At 45.3% G+C, this 19,367-nt stretch overlaps 1 protein-coding gene across 4 annotated transcripts in view; it reads right to left on the bottom strand.

The window, feature by feature from the left end:
• Positions 1-19,367, bottom strand: part of LOC134359383 (left-right determination factor 2-like) — a 58,659-nt gene that overhangs the window by 17,313 nt on the left and 21,979 nt on the right. For all 4 annotated transcript variants that reach the window (XM_063072558.1, XM_063072549.1, XM_063072572.1 and 1 more), the window contains one exon: positions 9,040-9,134. The gene's annotated coding sequence lies outside the window, so the exon portion shown is untranslated. The remainder of the gene's footprint in view (positions 1-9,039; positions 9,135-19,367) is intronic.

Raw genomic sequence — 19,367 nt, 5'->3', positions numbered from 1 at the left:
AGACACACTGCTGGACTACACACTCTGGAATAGACACACTATTGACTACACACTCTGGAATAGACACACTATTGACAACACACTCTGGAATAGACACACTATTGACAACACACTCTGGAATAGACACACTTCTGGACTACACAGTCTGGAATAGACACACTACTGGACTACACACTCTGGAATAGACACACTACTGGACTACACACTCTGGAATAGACACACTATTGACTACACACTCTGGAATAGACACACTACTGGACTACACAGTCTGGAATAGACACACTACTGGACTACACACTCTGGAATAGGCACACTGCTGGACTACACACTCTGGAATAGACACACTATTGACTACACACTCTGGAATAGACACACTATTGACAACACACTCTGGAATAGACACACTTCTGCACTACACAGTCTGGAATAGACACACTTCTGGACTACACACTCTGGAATAGACACACTTCTGGACTACACACTCTGGAATAGACACACTATTGACTACACTCACTGGAATAGACACACTAATAGAAACATAGAAACATAGAAAATAGGTGCAGGAGTAGGCCGTTCAGTCCTTCGAGCCTGCACCGCCGTTCAGTATGATCATGGCTGATCATCCAACTCAGAACCCTGTACCTGCCTTCTCTCCATACCCCCAATCCCTTTAGCCACAAGGGCCTTATCTAACTCCCTCTTAAATATAGCCAATGAACTGGCCTCAACTGTTTCCTGTGGCAGAGAATTCCACAGATTCACCACTCTCTGTGTAAAGAAGTTTTTCCTCATCTCGGTCCTAAAAGGCTTCCCCTTTATCCTCAAACTGTGACCCCTCATTCTGGACTTCCCCAAAATCGGGAATAATCTTCCTACATCTAGCCTGTCCAATCCCTTTAGAATTTTATACGTTTCAATAAGATTCCCCCTCAATCTTCTAAATTCCAGAGAGTATAAGCCTAGTCAATCCAGTCTTTCTTCATATGAAAGTCCTGCCATCCCAGGAATCAATCTGGTGAACCTTCTTTGTACCCCCTCTATGGCAAGAATGTCTTTCCTCAGATTAGGGGACCAAAACTGCACACAGTACTCTAGGTGTGGTCTCACCAAGGCCTTGTACAACTGCAGTAGAATCTCCCTGCTCCTGTACTCGAATCCTCTCGCTATAAATGCCAGCATACCATTCGCCTTTTTCACCGCCTGCTGTACCTGCATGCCCACTTTCAATGACTGGTGTACAATGGCACCCAGGTCTCATTGCACCTCCCCTTTTCCTAATTGGCCACCATTCAGATAATAATCTGTTTTCCTGTTTTTGCCACCAAAGTGGAGAACCTCACATTTATCCACATTAAATTGCATCTGCCATGAATTTGCCCACTCACCTAACCTATCCAAGTCACCCTGCATCCTCTTAGCATCCTCCTCACAGCTAACACTGCCGCCCAGCTTCATGTCATCCGTAAACTTGGAGATGCTGCATTTAATTCCCTCGTCTAAGTCATTAATATATATTGTAAACAACTGGGGTCCCAGCACTGAGCCTTGCAATACCCCACTAGTCACTGCCTGCCATTCTGAAAAGGTCTCGTTTATTCCCACTCTTTGCTTCCTGTCTGCCAACCAATTCTCTATCCACATCAATACCATACCCCCAATACCGTGTGCTTTAAGTTTGCACACTAATCTCCTGTGTGGGACCTTGTCAAAAGCCTTTTGAAAATCTAAATATACCACATCCACTGGTTCTCCTCTATCCACTCTACTAGTTACATCCTCAAAAAATTCTATGAGATTTGTCAGACATGATTTTCCTTTCACAAGTCCATGCTGCCTTTGTCTGATGATTTCACCGCTTTCCAAATGTGCTGTTATCACATCTTTGATAACTGACTCCATCAGTTTCCCCACCACCGATGTTAGGCTAACCGGTCTATAATTCCCCGGTTTCTCTCTCCCTCCTTTTTTAAAAAGCGGGGTTACATTAGCCACCCTCCAATCCTCAGGAACTAATCCAGAATCTAAAGAGTTTTGAAAAATTATCACTAATGCATCCACTATTTCTTGGGCTACTTCCTTAAGCACTCTGGGATGCAGACCATCTGGCCCTGGGGATTTATCTGCCTTCAATCCCTTCAATTTACCTAACACCACTTCCCTACTAACATGTATTTCCCTCATTTCCTCCATCTCACTAGACCCTCTGTCCCCTACTATTTCCGGAAGATTATTTAGGTCCTCCTTAGTGAAGACAGAACCTAAGTAGTTATTCAATTGGTCAGCCATGTCCTTGTTCCCCATGATCAATTCACCTGTTTCTGTCTGTAGGGGACCCACATTTGTCTTAACCAATCTTTTTCTTTTCACATATCTATAAAAGCTTTTACAGTCAGTTTTTATGTTCCCTGCCAGCTTTCTCTCATAATCTTTTTTTCCCTTTCCTAATTAAGCCCTTCGTCCTCCTCTGCTGGACTCTGAATTTCTCCCAGTCCTCAGGTGTGCCGCATTTTCTGGCTAATTTGTGTGTTTCTTCTTTGGAATTGATACTATCCCTAATTTCCCTTGTCAGCCATGGGTGCACTACCTTCCCTGGTTTATTCTTTTGCCAAACTGGGATGAACAATTGTTGTAGTTCATCCATGCGATCTTTAAATGCTTGCCATTGCATATCCACCGTCAATCCTTTAAGTGTCATTTGCCAGTCTATCTTAGCTAATTCATGTCTCATTCCTTCAAAGTTACCCTTCTTTAAGTTCAGAACCTTTGTTGCTGAATTAACTATATCACTCTCCATCTTAGTGAAGAATTCCACCATATTATGGTCACTCTTACCCAAGGGGCCTCGCACGACAAGATTGTTAACTAACCCTTCCTCATTGCTCAATACCCTGTCCAGAATGGTCTACTCTTTAGTTGGTTCCTTGACATGTTAGTTCAGAAAACTATCCCGCATACATTCCAAGAAATCCTCTTCCTCAGCACCCTTATCAATTTGGTTCACCCAATCTATATGTAGATTGAAGTCACCCATTATAATTGCTGTTCCTTTATTGCACGCATTTTTAATTTCCTGTTTAATGCCATCCCAACCTCACTGTTACTGTTAGGTGGCCTGTACACAACTCCCACCAGCATTTTCTGCCCCTTAGTGTTATGCAGCTCTACCCATATCGATTCCACATCCTCCCGGCTAATGTCCTTCCTTTCTATTGCGTTAATCTCCTCTCTAACCAGCGATGTTACCCCACCTCCTTTTCTTTCATGTCTATCCCTCCTGAATATTGAATATCCCTGAATGTTGAGCTCCTATCCTTGGTCACCCTGGAGCCATGTCTCTGTGATCCCAACTATATCATATTCATTAATAACTATCTGCACATTCAATTCATCCACCTTGTTACGAATGCTCCTTGCATTGACACACAAAGCCTTCAGACTTACTTTTACAACACTCCTATCCCTTATACAATTATGTTGAAAAGTGGCCCTTTTTGATTTTTGCCGTGGATTTGCCAGCCTGCCACTTTTACTTTTCACCTTACTACTAATGGACTACACACACTACTGGACTACACACTCTGGAATAGACACACTATTGACTACACACTCTGGAATAGATACACTATTGACTACACACTCTGGAATAGATACACTATTGGCTACACACTCTGGAATAGACACACTTCTGGGTTACACACTGGAATAGACACACTAATGAACAACACACTCTGGAATAGACACTATCGACAACGCACGCTGGAATAGACACACTACTGGACTACACACTCTGGAATAGACACACTATTGACTACACACTCTGGAATAGATACACTATTGACTACACACTCTGGAATAGATACACTATTGGCTACACACTCTGGAATAGACACACTTCTGGGTTACACACTGGAATAGACACACTAATGAACAACACACTCTGGAATAGACACTATCGACAACGCACGCTGGAATAGACACACTACTGGACTACACACTCTGGAATAGACACACTATTGACTACACACTCTGGAATAGACACACTATTGACTACACACTCTGGAATAGACACACTATTGACAACACACTCTGGAATAGACACACTATTGATTACACACTCTGGAATAGACACACTACTGGACTACACACTCTGGTATAGACACACTATTGACAACACACTCTGGAATAGACACACTATTGACTACACACTCTGGAATAGACACACTACTCGACTACACACTCTGGTATAGACACACTATTGACTACACACTCTGGAATAGACACACGACTGGACTACACACTCTGGAATAGACACACTATTGACTACACACTCTGGAATAGACACACGACTGGACTACACACTCTGGAATAGATACACGACTGGACTACACACTCTGGAATAGATACACTACTGGACTACACACTGTGGAATAGATACACTACTGGACTACACACTGGAATAGACACACTACTGGACTACACACTCTGGAATAGACACACTACTGGACTACACACTCTGGAATAGACACACTATTGACTACACTCACTGGAATAGACACACTAATAGAAACATAGAAACATAGAAAATAGGTGCAGGAGTAGGCCGTTCAGTCCTTCGAGCCTGCACCGCCGTTCAGTATGATCATGGCTGATCATCCAACTCAGAACCCTGTACCTGCCTTCTCTCCATACCCCCAATCCCTTTAGCCACAAGGGCCTTATCTAACTCCCTCTTAAATATAGCCAATGAACTGGCCTCAACTGTTTCCTGTGGCAGAGAATTCCACAGATTCACCACTCTCTGTGTAAAGAAGTTTTTCCTCATCTCGGTCCTAAAAGGCTTCCCCTTTATCCTCAAACTGTGACCCCTCATTCTGGACTTCCCCAAAATCGGGAATAATCTTCCTACATCTAGCCTGTCCAATCCCTTTAGAATTTTATACGTTTCAATAAGATTCCCCCTCAATCTTCTAAATTCCAGAGAGTATAAGCCTAGTCAATCCAGTCTTTCTTCATATGAAAGTCCTGCCATCCCAGGAATCAATCTGGTGAACCTTCTTTGTACCCCCTCTATGGCAAGAATGTCTTTCCTCAGATTAGGGGACCAAAACTGCACACAGTACTCTAGGTGTGGTCTCACCAAGGCCTTGTACAACTGCAGTAGAATCTCCCTGCTCCTGTACTCGAATCCTCTCGCTATAAATGCCAGCATACCATTCGCCTTTTTCACCGCCTGCTGTACCTGCATGCCCACTTTCAATGACTGGTGTACAATGGCACCCAGGTCTCATTGCACCTCCCCTTTTCCTAATTGGCCACCATTCAGATAATAATCTGTTTTCCTGTTTTTGCCACCAAAGTGGAGAACCTCACATTTATCCACATTAAATTGCATCTGCCATGAATTTGCCCACTCACCTAACCTATCCAAGTCACCCTGCATCCTCTTAGCATCCTCCTCACAGCTAACACTGCCGCCCAGCTTCATGTCATCCGTAAACTTGGAGATGCTGCATTTAATTCCCTCGTCTAAGTCATTAATATATATTGTAAACAACTGGGGTCCCAGCACTGAGCCTTGCAATACCCCACTAGTCACTGCCTGCCATTCTGAAAAGGTCTCGTTTATTCCCACTCTTTGCTTCCTGTCTGCCAACCAATTCTCTATCCACATCAATACCATACCCCCAATACCGTGTGCTTTAAGTTTGCACACTAATCTCCTGTGTGGGACCTTGTCAAAAGCCTTTTGAAAATCTAAATATACCACATCCACTGGTTCTCCTCTATCCACTCTACTAGTTACATCCTCAAAAAATTCTATGAGATTTGTCAGACATGATTTTCCTTTCACAAGTCCATGCTGCCTTTGTCTGATGATTTCACCGCTTTCCAAATGTGCTGTTATCACATCTTTGATAACTGACTCCATCAGTTTCCCCACCACCGATGTTAGGCTAACCGGTCTATAATTCCCCGGTTTCTCTCTCCCTCCTTTTTTAAAAAGCGGGGTTACATTAGCCACCCTCCAATCCTCAGGAACTAATCCAGAATCTAAAGAGTTTTGAAAAATTATCACTAATGCATCCACTATTTCTTGGGCTACTTCCTTAAGCACTCTGGGATGCAGACCATCTGGCCCTGGGGATTTATCTGCCTTCAATCCCTTCAATTTACCTAACACCACTTCCCTACTAACATGTATTTCCCTCATTTCCTCCATCTCACTAGACCCTCTGTCCCCTACTATTTCCGGAAGATTATTTAGGTCCTCCTTAGTGAAGACAGAACCTAAGTAGTTATTCAATTGGTCAGCCATGTCCTTGTTCCCCATGATCAATTCACCTGTTTCTGTCTGTAGGGGACCCACATTTGTCTTAACCAATCTTTTTCTTTTCACATATCTATAAAAGCTTTTACAGTCAGTTTTTATGTTCCCTGCCAGCTTTCTCTCATAATCTTTTTTTCCCTTTCCTAATTAAGCCCTTCGTCCTCCTCTGCTGGACTCTGAATTTCTCCCAGTCCTCAGGTGTGCCGCATTTTCTGGCTAATTTGTGTGTTTCTTCTTTGGAATTGATACTATCCCTAATTTCCCTTGTCAGCCATGGGTGCACTACCTTCCCTGGTTTATTCTTTTGCCAAACTGGGATGAACAATTGTTGTAGTTCATCCATGCGATCTTTAAATGCTTGCCATTGCATATCCACCGTCAATCCTTTAAGTGTCATTTGCCAGTCTATCTTAGCTAATTCATGTCTCATTCCTTCAAAGTTACCCTTCTTTAAGTTCAGAACCTTTGTTGCTGAATTAACTATATCACTCTCCATCTTAGTGAAGAATTCCACCATATTATGGTCACTCTTACCCAAGGGGCCTCGCACGACAAGATTGTTAACTAACCCTTCCTCATTGCTCAATACCCTGTCCAGAATGGTCTACTCTTTAGTTGGTTCCTTGACATGTTAGTTCAGAAAACTATCCCGCATACATTCCAAGAAATCCTCTTCCTCAGCACCCTTATCAATTTGGTTCACCCAATCTATATGTAGATTGAAGTCACCCATTATAATTGCTGTTCCTTTATTGCACGCATTTTTAATTTCCTGTTTAATGCCATCCCAACCTCACTGTTACTGTTAGGTGGCCTGTACACAACTCCCACCAGCATTTTCTGCCCCTTAGTGTTATGCAGCTCTACCCATATCGATTCCACATCCTCCCGGCTAATGTCCTTCCTTTCTATTGCGTTAATCTCCTCTCTAACCAGCGATGTTACCCCACCTCCTTTTCTTTCATGTCTATCCCTCCTGAATATTGAATATCCCTGAATGTTGAGCTCCTATCCTTGGTCACCCTGGAGCCATGTCTCTGTGATCCCAACTATATCATATTCATTAATAACTATCTGCACATTCAATTCATCCACCTTGTTACGAATGCTCCTTGCATTGACACACAAAGCCTTCAGACTTACTTTTACAACACTCCTATCCCTTATACAATTATGTTGAAAAGTGGCCCTTTTTGATTTTTGCCGTGGATTTGCCAGCCTGCCACTTTTACTTTTCACCTTACTACTAATGGACTACACACACTACTGGACTACACACTCTGGAATAGACACACTATTGACTACACACTCTGGAATAGATACACTATTGACTACACACTCTGGAATAGATACACTATTGGCTACACACTCTGGAATAGACACACTTCTGGGTTACACACTGGAATAGACACACTAATGAACAACACACTCTGGAATAGACACTATCGACAACGCACGCTGGAATAGACACACTACTGGACTACACACTCTGGAATAGACACACTATTGACAACACACTCTGGAATAGACACACTATTGATTACACACTCTGGAATAGACACACTACTGGACTACACACTCTGGTATAGACACACTATTGACAACACACTCTGGAATAGACACACTATTGACTACACACTCTGGAATAGACACACTACTCGACTACACACTCTGGTATAGACACACTATTGACTACACACTCTGGAATAGACACACGACTGGACTACACACTCTGGAATAGACACACTATTGACTACACACTCTGGAATAGACACACGACTGGACTACACACTCTGGAATAGATACACGACTGGACTACACACTCTGGAATAGATACACTACTGGACTACACACTGTGGAATAGATACACTACTGGACTACACACTGTGGAATAGACACACTACTGGACTACACACTCTGGAATAGACACACTACTGGACTACACACTCTGGAATAGACACACTATTGACTACACACTCTGGAATAGATACACTATTGACTACACACTCTGGAATAGATACACTATTGGCTACACACTCTGGAATAGATACACTATTGGCTACACACTCTGGAATAGACACACTTCTGGGTTACACACTGGAATAGACACACTAATGAACAACACACTCTGGAATAGACACTATCGACAACGCACGCTGGAATAGACACACTACTGGACTACACACTCTGGAATAGACACACTATTGACTACACACTCTGGAATAGACACACTATTGACAACACACTCTGGAATAGACACACTATTGATTACACACTCTGGAATAGACACACTACTGGACTACACACTCTGGTATAGACACACTATTGACAACACACTCTGGAATAGACACACTATTGACTACACACTCTGGAATAGACACACTACTCGACTACACACTCTGGTATAGACACACTATTGACTACACACTCTGGAATAGACACACGACTGGACTACACACTCTGGAATAGACACACTATTGACTACACACTCTGGAATAGACACACGACTGGACTACACACTCTGGAATAGATACACGACTGGACTACACACTCTGGAATAGATACACTACTGGACTACACACTGTGGAATAGACACACTACTGGACTACACACTCTGGAATAGACACACTATTGACCACACACAGTCTGGAATAGACACACTATTGGAGTACACACTCTGGAATAGACACACCTCTGGACTATGCACAGACCTGGACTGCATACTCCTGGAGACACAGGCGACTGCAGATGCTGAAACCTGGAGATCAAACAAGCTGCCTGAGGAACTCAGCAGGTCAGGCAGCATCTGTAGAGGAAATGGACAATTGTTTCGGGTCAGGACTTTTTGCATGGATGTTCATCTCAAAGTACTGCACAGAAACAGTCTTGTGACCAAGACCTTATTGACAATCAACTCTACCCATTTACACCAATCCCATTTTATTCTCCCCACCTTCTTATCAACTTCCCCAGATTCTACCCTTTACCCATCCTCTGGGGGGTAATTTCCTGTGACCAATTCACCCACCTTGAGGAGTCTGGAGCATGGTCACAGGGAGAACCTGCAGCTGCAAACTGCACACACAGAGTGCATCAGAGATCAGGATTGACATCGTGTCTCAGGGACTGTGAGCTGGTGACTCACACGTGGCCTGGGGTCGGGTCTGCGTTTCTGACATGTGAATTAGATTCCAGGTGCTTTTCCAATGGAAGTTCTTCTTGCTTCTATTTGTTGACAGAGCTGGAGAGGTTTGGAGAGCCTCAGCTGAGGGCAGGTGGGAGTGAAGGGAGCAGGGGTTCATCGAGTTGTGGGATAGGAGACCATTGTGGAAAGACAGTAAGGCTAGTGGGGGGTCAGCAAGCAGAGGACTGACGGGGAAGGCCTGTCCAAATTCAGTCACAAAGCTGGTGGTTGTCTGGGCTCCTGAAGTCCGCACACTTGGAGCTGAAGTACTAAACACCTCAGCTGCAAGCTGGGGCTGAATGGCTGTGTATTCAGCACAGGACTTAAACTCTCACAGCCTTTGAGAATGGGGGGGGGTGGTAAACTACTCTGTTTTGAACACTGCAGTCCTTCTGGTGCTGTAGGGGTGAAGGAATGTTGACAGATTTCCAAGTCAGGATGGGGCAGGACTGGAGGGGAACCTGTGCGTGGTGGTGTTCCCCTGCACCCACTGCCCTGTCCATGGTGGTAGAGGGGTTGGGTTTGGGATCTGCTGTCAGGGTAGCCTGGATGAGTGACTGCTCTGCATTTTGTAGATGGTTCACACTGCAGTCACTGTGGACAGGAGGTGAAGGGAGTGAATGTGTCAGGCGGTGGATTGGGTGTCAGTCAAGGGGCTGTTTTGTCCTGGATGATGTTGACCTTCTTGTTAGTTGTTGGAGTTGAACTCATCCAGCAAGCAGAGACATCATGTAGAACAGGCCCTTCAGCCCACCATGCCTGTGCTGACCACAGGTTTGGGGAGAGTTAGGGAGCCAAATCCTTCCTATAGGAATGGTTTGTCTACAGTGGGTGGAGAGAACATCTGCACTGAGCACGATGCCAACTTAAATTAAAGAGGCACAAGATGCTGGAATCAAGGGCAGTGAACAATGCACTGGAGGAACCCAGTGGTTTGAGCAGCATCTGTGGGATGCTAGGTATTTTCAATGCTTCAGGACTGGTGCACTATGATGACCTGAAATGTTGAAAGTTTCTTTCCTCCCAGACCCTCTAGGTTCCTCCAGCCCATTGTTCATTGTTCCAACTTAAACTAAATCTCTTCTGCCTTCACATGACCCGTACCCCTTCATTCCCTGCACAGTCACATCTATTTTGAAAACCTCTTAAACGCCTCTATCGTTTCTGCATCCACTACTAACCCAGTGACATTATCCTGTACGGTAAAGAGCTCTTACCTGGATATCTCACATGGACATCTCTGGATCTTTAACAAAACCAGAGAGAGGGCTTCTGTTCAATTTGACTTCAGAAAGACAGCATCTCTCAGAGTGCAGCTACCCTCACCACTGCTCGAGAGCAGTAGCCTACATTTGTGCCTACTGGGTGGGATTTAGAATTGAAGTTGGTGGGAGAGCAATAACAGAATATAGTGTCTAGGTTACTGTGAAAGTGCAAGGCAAGGAGACAATATGGTACCTGGTACAAGATGATGAGGTTTATGCAGTTAGCTAGAAAGAAACTTTTCCTGACAGCAGAGGTGTCTAAAATGAGAGGGCTTAGATTTAGAATGAGTGCTAGGAGGTTGAGAGAACACCTGTAAAAGGATTTTCTTTCACCACGAGTATGATTAGAATCTGGAAATCACAGCCTGAGAAGGTGATGGAGGGAGGTACCGTCAAGATTTAACAACCATCTGAACCAGCACTTGAATTGCTTAGGTATTGATGGTTACACACTGGTAAATGGGATTATGTAAATGGCTACTTGATGGTTGGCATATACTTGGAGGGTCAAAGAGCCTGTTTCTATGATATCTGACTTTTTAAATACCTCCAGTGCTCCACAAACTCCACAGTGGTGAGTTCCAGGGATTTACCACCAGTTCCGTGGAGAAATTTTAAATGACCACCCTGATTTTGTGTTGATGTTCCCTCATTCATTATTCTCCCACTAGTAGAAACATCTCAACATCTACTCTGTCCAGCCCTTCTTTGGAGATTACATTCAATGCTTGCAGGTTTGCCTCCGTCAGTCAGAATATTGAGTTGGGGTGCCACGTTACAGCCGTATAAGACGTTGGTACATTTCCGATTCGTATAGCAGGGCTTACAGCTCCAGTGGCTTTGCCATAGGTATCAAGTTTATTATCACTGGTGTAGGTCACGAAATTTGTTGTTTTGCAGCAACAGTACAGTGCAAAATACGAATAACGAGGTACAGTTCCTGAGATCATGGAGCTGTCAGAGATATGATGGTGGAGAGCTGGGACAGGGGAAGCAAAGTTAAATTATGTAAGAGGCTCCCTTTGATTTCCTAAACCTGAAGCGAGGGCACAGCTCCTCTCCACGTTTTGTTTATTCATGAGGCACTCGTCAAAGTCTATTTCAATTTCTGAGGCTTCCCAGGGTTGTGGTGTTGGAGTGCTGAGCAGAGGCGGGCTGCTACTCGGTGGGGAAGGAGTTAAATCTGTTGACCCTAGGACTTCCAACAGGAACAGCAAAACTCTCCGCTTCCCGTTTACACCCATTTCAGATACACCACTGGTACACGGAGTTTCGGACACACCCCCAGTGTTTGGTGTTTCCGAGACACCCCGGGTGTCTGGTGTTTTACATACACCCCCGGTGTCTGGAGTTTCAGAGACATCCCCGGTGTCTGGAGTTTCAGAGACATCCCCAGTGTCTGGAGTTTCCAAGACACCCCCGGTGTCTGGTGTTTCAGATACACCCCCGTGTCTGGTGTTTCCGATACACCCCCAGTGTCTGGAGTTTCCGAGACATCCCCGGTGTCTGGAGTTTCCGAGACACCCCCGGTGTCTGGAGTTTCTGAAACACCCCCAGTGTCTGGAGTTTCCGAGACACCCCCGGTGTCTGGTGTTTCAGATACACCCCAGGTGTCTCAGATACACCCCAGGTGTCTGGTGTTTCACATACATTTCTGGTGTTTGGTGTTTCCGAGACACCCCCCGTGTTTGGTGTTTCAGATACACCCCCGGTGTTTGGTGTTTCAGATACACCCCCAGTGTCTGGTGTTTCCGATACACTCCCGGTGTCTGGAGTTTCAGAGACAGCCCTGGTGTCTGGAGTTTCAGAGACACCCCCGGTGTCTGGAGTTTTCGATACACCCCCAGTGTCTGGTGTTTCCAAGACACCCCCGGTGTCTGGAGTTTCCGAGACACCCCCGGTGTCTGGTGTTTCACATACACCTCCGGTGTCTGGTGTTTCACATACACCCCCGGTGTCTGGTGTTTCACATACACCTCCGGTGTCTGGTGTTTCACATACACCCGCGGTGTCTGGTGTTTCACATACACCCGCGGTGTCTGGTGTTTCAGAGACACCCCCGGTGTCTGGTGTTTCAGATACACCCCCGGTGCCTGGAGTTTCAGATACACCCCCGGTGTCTGGTATTTCAGAATATAGGCTTGGCCCTATTGCCAAACAATGTTCTAGTCAGCTAAACATTGCTGCATTACCTGTCCTTTGTACTTCCAAGAAAACCTTTGACATCTAGCCTCCTTTCGTTACCACCCATGGAGGGACTTGGTCTGGTGAGCAAGCCCCTCAAACATAGCATGGGATATCACCCCAGAAGGCCACATGGGTTGCAATGGTGCTATGGTTTAAGGAAAATCATAATAGAACATTCTTAAAGCCGGTGCCCCTTGCAGGGTATCAGACACTGGTGGTGCCCCTGGCAGGCTGATGAAAACCTGTGCCAACCAACGGGCTGGAGTATTGAAGGGCATCTCAACCTTCTCTCTGCTGCAGTCGGAGTTGCCACCTGCCTCAAAAGGGCAAAGGGCAACAATCATTCGAATGCCCAAGAAGAGCAAAGTAAGCTGCCCCAGTGACCATCTCCCAGTAGCACTCGCATCTATTGTGAAAAAGTGCTTTGAGAGGTTTGTCATGGCTAGGATTAGCTCCTGCCTGAGCAAGAACTAAATTTGCCAACTGCCACAATAGGCCTACAGCAGATGCAATCTCACTGGCTCTCCATTCAGCCTTGAGCACGTGCAATAGCAAAACATACATCAGCTGCTATTTATTGCTTACAGCTTAGCGTTCAATGCGATCACCCCTCAAAACTGATCACCAAACTTCCAAACCTGGGCTCCATACCTTCGCCTACATCTGGATCCTCAATCTCCTCATAGTCAGCACAGATTGCTGATAAAATCCAAGGATTTACTGACCCCAAGGATGTGTGCTTAGCTTACTGCTCTGCTCTCTCTACACCCAAGACTATGTGGCTGAGCACGGCTCAAATGCCAATCATAAGTTGGCAGATGGTAACGTCTCAGGCGGTGATGAGGTGTACAGGAGTGAGCGGGCTGACTGGCTGAATGGTGCTGCCACAATAGCCTTGCACTCAGCACCAATAAAGACCAACCCAAGGAACCGATTGTGGACTTCAGGAAGAGGAAATCAGGAGAACGTGCACCCGGTCCTCACTGAGTGGGTCAGCTGTGGAAAAGGAGAGCAGTCTTAAGTACAAGGTGTCAACATCTCCGAGGATGTGTCCTGGGCCCAGCACTTCGATGTAGTCATGAAGAAGGCACACCAGCAGCTCTACCTCATTAGGAATTTGAGATCTGCTGTTTCACCAAAGGCTAGCACATTTCTTTACATGTATGGAAGAGACGATTTTGGTTTATCACAGTGTGATATGGAGGCTCACAAGAGACTGCCGTGGACTGTAGTCTCAGCCAGCTCCACCAAGAACATCTTCAAGAGGCAGCATCTATCATTAATGACGCCACCACCCGGGAAATGTCCCCCTCTTGTTGTTACTGTCAGGGAGGAGGTACTGTATACACACTCAACGACCCAGGAACAGCTTCTTCCCCTCTGCCGTCAGATTTCTGAATGGACACTGTACCCTTGGACACCACCTCATTATTCCATTTTTTTGCACCATTTATTTTGCCGTTTTTAGTAATTTTATATCTTTGCACTGTACTGTTGCCACAAAACAACAAATTTTACATTATATAATGCAGTTAGAATCAAGTTGATTCCGAATGAAAAAAATGTAACGTTATTGCTTGTAGCTAAACACTGTGAAAATGTTAATACCATGATGTGGAAATCTTTGCGCTGCGTTTATTCATTTGTATATATTTTTTATTATGAATATAGTTTCTTTTTGAAATAAGGAAGTTTGAAATGCATAATGGCAATGCTCAGTGTGGAGTGTGAAGCTTGGATCTCTCTCAGTGAGAGATTCACTCCACCAAACTCCAATCAGAACCTTGTGGATATACTCAACAGAGCGGGTAGTATCTGAGGGGAGAGTAACGGTACCAGGTCTGTGGTCTGAGCACCAGAGTGACTGTACTTAGTCAGAAGGCTAAGGAAGTTGATATGTCAAAGTCAAAAGGTCAACTGTAGTGTCACAGGCACGAGTATGCCTAGGTGCAATAAAAACTTACTTGCAGCAGCATTTCAGGCACAGAGCATCATATAAGCTACATTCACAAGAAAAACTAAATTAAGCAAAATTATACTCAAGAGGACACAATTAGAGTATAAAAAGAAACACAAAACCCATCGTAGTGCAAAGTGGCCCTAGTGTTACCATACTGAGCACTGGTTACGGATGTGCAGCTTGGTTCGAGAACCGGATGGTTGAAGGGAAGTAACCGTTCTTGAACCTGGTGGTGTGGGACTTCAGGCTTCTGTCCCTGCTGCCTGATGGTAGTTACGAGAAGTTGGCATGGTGGAGGATTTTTAATGATTAATGCTGCCTTCTTAAGCTCATGTGGATAGTTCTGATATTGGGGGCGGTAGCGGGGAATGTCCATGTGATGTAGTGGGCTGGGTTCACCACTTTCTACACCGTCTTATATTCCGGTGCATTTGAATTACTGTGCCAGACTATGAAGCCTGTCCCCAGTGACCCTCACCAATTACTACAGATACACCACTGAAAGTGTCCTGTCACAGCCTGGGGTGCTGAATACTCTGCCCAAGAGCAACAAGAGGTTACAGAGTTGTGGACACAGACTAGTCTGTCACGCAAACCAGCCTCCCTTCCATTGACTGTGTATAACTTCCTGCTGCCTCCGGGAGGAGGCCAAAATAATCAAGGACCCCACCACGCCGGTCATTCTCTCTTCTCCACCCTCCCATCAGACAGAAGATACAGAAGCCTGAGACATTATACCACCAGCAACAAAAACTGCTTCTATCCCACTGTGATCGGACTACCGAACAGACCTCTCATGCTGAAGGTGAACTGCTGATCTCCCAATCTACCTTGTCACAACCCACGCCCCTGACCGGCTACATGCACTGCACCTTCTCTGTAACTGTAACACTTTATTCTGCCCTCTGTTTCAATCTACTACCTATCTCGGAGATCGATCAGGCTCAGCGCCATCACTGGGGAGTTGGGACACTCTCCCTGTGATCACATGGGTTTGCCCCCGAAGCCCTGGTTTCTTCCCACATCCCACAAAGACGGGCTGACTGAGTTGCCCCTCGTGCCCCGATGAGTGAAAGAATCTGGGAGGAACTGAGGGGAATGTGGTGAGAATACCCTTGGGATGAAGGAGGGTGAGGGTGACCTGATAGACGTCTGTAAGATTATAAAATGCACGGATAAAGTAGATAGTCAAAATCTGATTGATTTTCCCCCATGGTAGGAAGATCAAAAAAAAAGAGGCATAGGCTTAAAGTGAGAAGGGGGTTTAAAGAGGATCTGAGGGGTAAGAGTTTTACACAGTGAGTGGATGATATCTAGAATGTGTTTCCAGAGGAAGTAATGGAATCGGATACAATCATTATGTTTGAAGATACTTAGAAACATAAATTGACGAGGCTAAGGTCCAAAGTAGAGTTTATTTTCATGTGTACTTGCATACTTGCACTGTAAAACTGACAGATGGGATTACTGTAGATGGGCAAAGAGGTCAGCATGAACATGGTGGGCCGAAGGGCCTGTTTCTGTGACCTCACCACAACAGTGGCTGAAGGCTATGTTTCTGTGCTGTAGAACTCCAGAAACACAAGGATTTCTACTTTCAGTACGAGTGCCAGATTATGGATGGCACTGCACTCTCGTGTGGAGAACGGTGCTCAGAATGTTTTAGTATGACTGTGGGGGACCACATGCTCCTGCCAGTGACCCCAGGCCTCAGGGTCTTCATTAAGCATCTCCCAAAGGCTGTTGGGCACAGAGGGGAATGGCCCTTCGGAGATGTGTCCTCCCAATTACCGATTCAAAAGCCCCCCTTGGCACCATTTGCCCAACACCCAAAGGTGCTCTCACCATGAAGAACCCATTAAATGTCAGTGGTGAATGACCACAACTTTCGTGAAAAGGAGTCCCAGACTTCTGGCAGCATTTTTAGGAAGAAGAATCTCCTGCAGTAAAGCTCTTGTGGAAGCTCTCCCACACACTTCCATCATTGACTCTCTCTGTCTGCTGTCTCACCAAACTGCTCCATTGCCCTAAAGCTCACTTAGATTACACCACGCCACCTTCGAGCTGAGGAGACTGACGTGGTACCTAATCCAGGTTTGAAATAATGTGGAATGGCTTTTTGTTGAGATTCCGAGAATGAGAGTCTGGTCCTGGGTGACTTCAATCCCAGTGAAGCAAGGCAGAAGATGGTTCCACAGAGAGTGGGAAGCATCTGGAGAAATCATGCCCTGGTGTTAACAATGTAGAACATAAAACAGTAGCTCACAGGGACAGACCCTTCAGTCAACAATGTCTGTGCATTGTCATCCCAACTACCTGCACTTGATCTAAATCCCACCATTCCCTGCCTGTCTGTGCAAGCTATGTAACTCATCCCAACTGCCTGAACTTGGTCTAACTCCTGTTCCAGCCAGGTTCACTCAAGTTTATTGTCAGATGCACAAGCTCTGTACATGGAGCACAGGTGCAATGAAAAACTTACTTGAAGTGACATCGCAGGCACAGAGCATTAGAGACACACATTTAGAAGAAAAAAAACATAACTTAAACATAAATGATACAAGAATTGTACAAAAAGGGAAACAATAACAAAAATAAACAAAGTTCATTGTAGTGCAAAGTGATCAAAGGGGTTATAGTGTTACCACTGAGGTAGTGATTAGGATTGTGCAGGTTGGTTCAAGAACAGAATGGTTGAAGGGAAGTAGCCATTCCTGAACCTGGTGGTGAGGGACTTCAGGCTTCTGTACCTCACGTTCTATCTAAATCCTCTTGTATCTGCTTCCATCACTTCCCTGGCAGCCTAACACTCTTGGTTTAAAAACTTCCCTTGCACAAGTTCTCCTCTAAACCTCTAAACTTTACCCTCCATTTTAAAGCTACGCTCCATATTATTTGACATTTCTACTCCAGGGAAAAGACCCTAACTTGTTACCCCATCTCTGCCCCTCATAAATTTATAAACTTCTCTCAGCTCTCCCCTCAGCCTCCAACGCTCCAGAGAAATCAGTCCAAGTTTGTCCAGTCTCTCCATACAGCTCATTCCCTCTAATCCTGACAGCATCCTGATAAACCTTTCCTACACCCCTTCCAGAGCCTCCATATCCTTCTCGTAATATGGCACAAGACTGCACATAATATTCCAAGTATGGACTAACTAAGGTTTTAAGTAGATACAACATGACTTCCTGACTCTTGTACTCAGTCCCCTGACCATCTACCATCCTTAACACCCTATCTAATTGCATGACCACTTTCAAAGAGCTATGAACTAGCACCCTAAGATCTCTCTGTACATCATCGCTGTTAGGGTGCTGCTATTAACTGTGTACTTTCTTCCTTACAATTGACCTTCCACAATGCAACACATCACACTCAGCTGGGTTAAACTCCATTAAGTCTACTTGGCTTTCCCTGTCAGTTGAGCCCCTTTTAAATGGGAGATAGGGGAATTTGGGAGAAGACCCCATTGCTTAGTCTCAAAACTACCCCCTCCCCAATAGATGTGTCCTGCAATGGATCTCTAGACCTCTGCTACTCTCCAAATCTCCTTCACCACCTTCCCGGCCGCCCTCACTTTCAAGAACAGACAGGAGATTCTTCCCACTGTAGGGAATGTGGATTGTCAGCTTCACAGGCTGCTGCTGATCCATTCTTATTGCAAGGATTTGTCAGCAAACTCTTTATAGTGCAAACAGGGAAGGGCAAGGATTAAGACATCTGTGGGACCTGATGTGTATTGAGACCACATTACACACCAGGACGCCAGACTGTTAGAGGCATGGGCAGGCTAACCTCAACTCTCTTCTGCTCTCCCAGGGACAGCAGTAGCTCCGCTTTGAGAACCTGATGGTTATTGATCTCGGGTCCGGGAGAAGGGGAAGGGGTGGAGGGGATTTGCCAGGATAGGGTGGATGGAGAAGGAAGTTGAGTTTATTGTCATGTGCACAGGTAGAGTGAGGTACAGGTATGATGAAAGACTTGTCACAGCAGCAACAAAGGGACAACAACCCACAGAAAATAAAGTACAGATGTACTTTACCATACAGCGATAAAAATAAATTACAGATGTACTTTACCATACAGCGATAAAAATAAATTACAGATGTGCGTTACCATACAGCGATAAAAAGGGCTTTGCAAGATCAAGACCTTAGTGCAAATACAAAGGCACACGACACAAGTCCATGGCAGAGTACCGGGCGGTTTGCACTGAGGTAGGATTAGGATTGTGCAGGTTGGTCCAAAGCCCTGGAGGTGTGGGTCTTCAGGCTTCTGTGCCTCCTGCCCAATGGTAGCAATGAGAAAAGGGCGGGAAGTACAGAAGCCCAAAGTCCCAGTTCAGGCTTCCGCAGTGCAAAGTCTGAAGTGTACTCCTGCCTGGATGGTGCAATAGTTGATGATGGATGCCGCCTTTTTGAGGAAGTACCTCCTGTAAGTATG

Source organism: Mobula hypostoma, chromosome 2 (genome assembly GCF_963921235.1).
Source record: "Mobula hypostoma chromosome 2, sMobHyp1.1, whole genome shotgun sequence".
Classification (NCBI taxonomy): domain Eukaryota; kingdom Metazoa; phylum Chordata; class Chondrichthyes; order Myliobatiformes; family Myliobatidae; genus Mobula; species Mobula hypostoma.
Note: the sequence above shows the minus strand (reverse complement) of the source record. Positions and strands in the feature narration are given on the sequence as shown.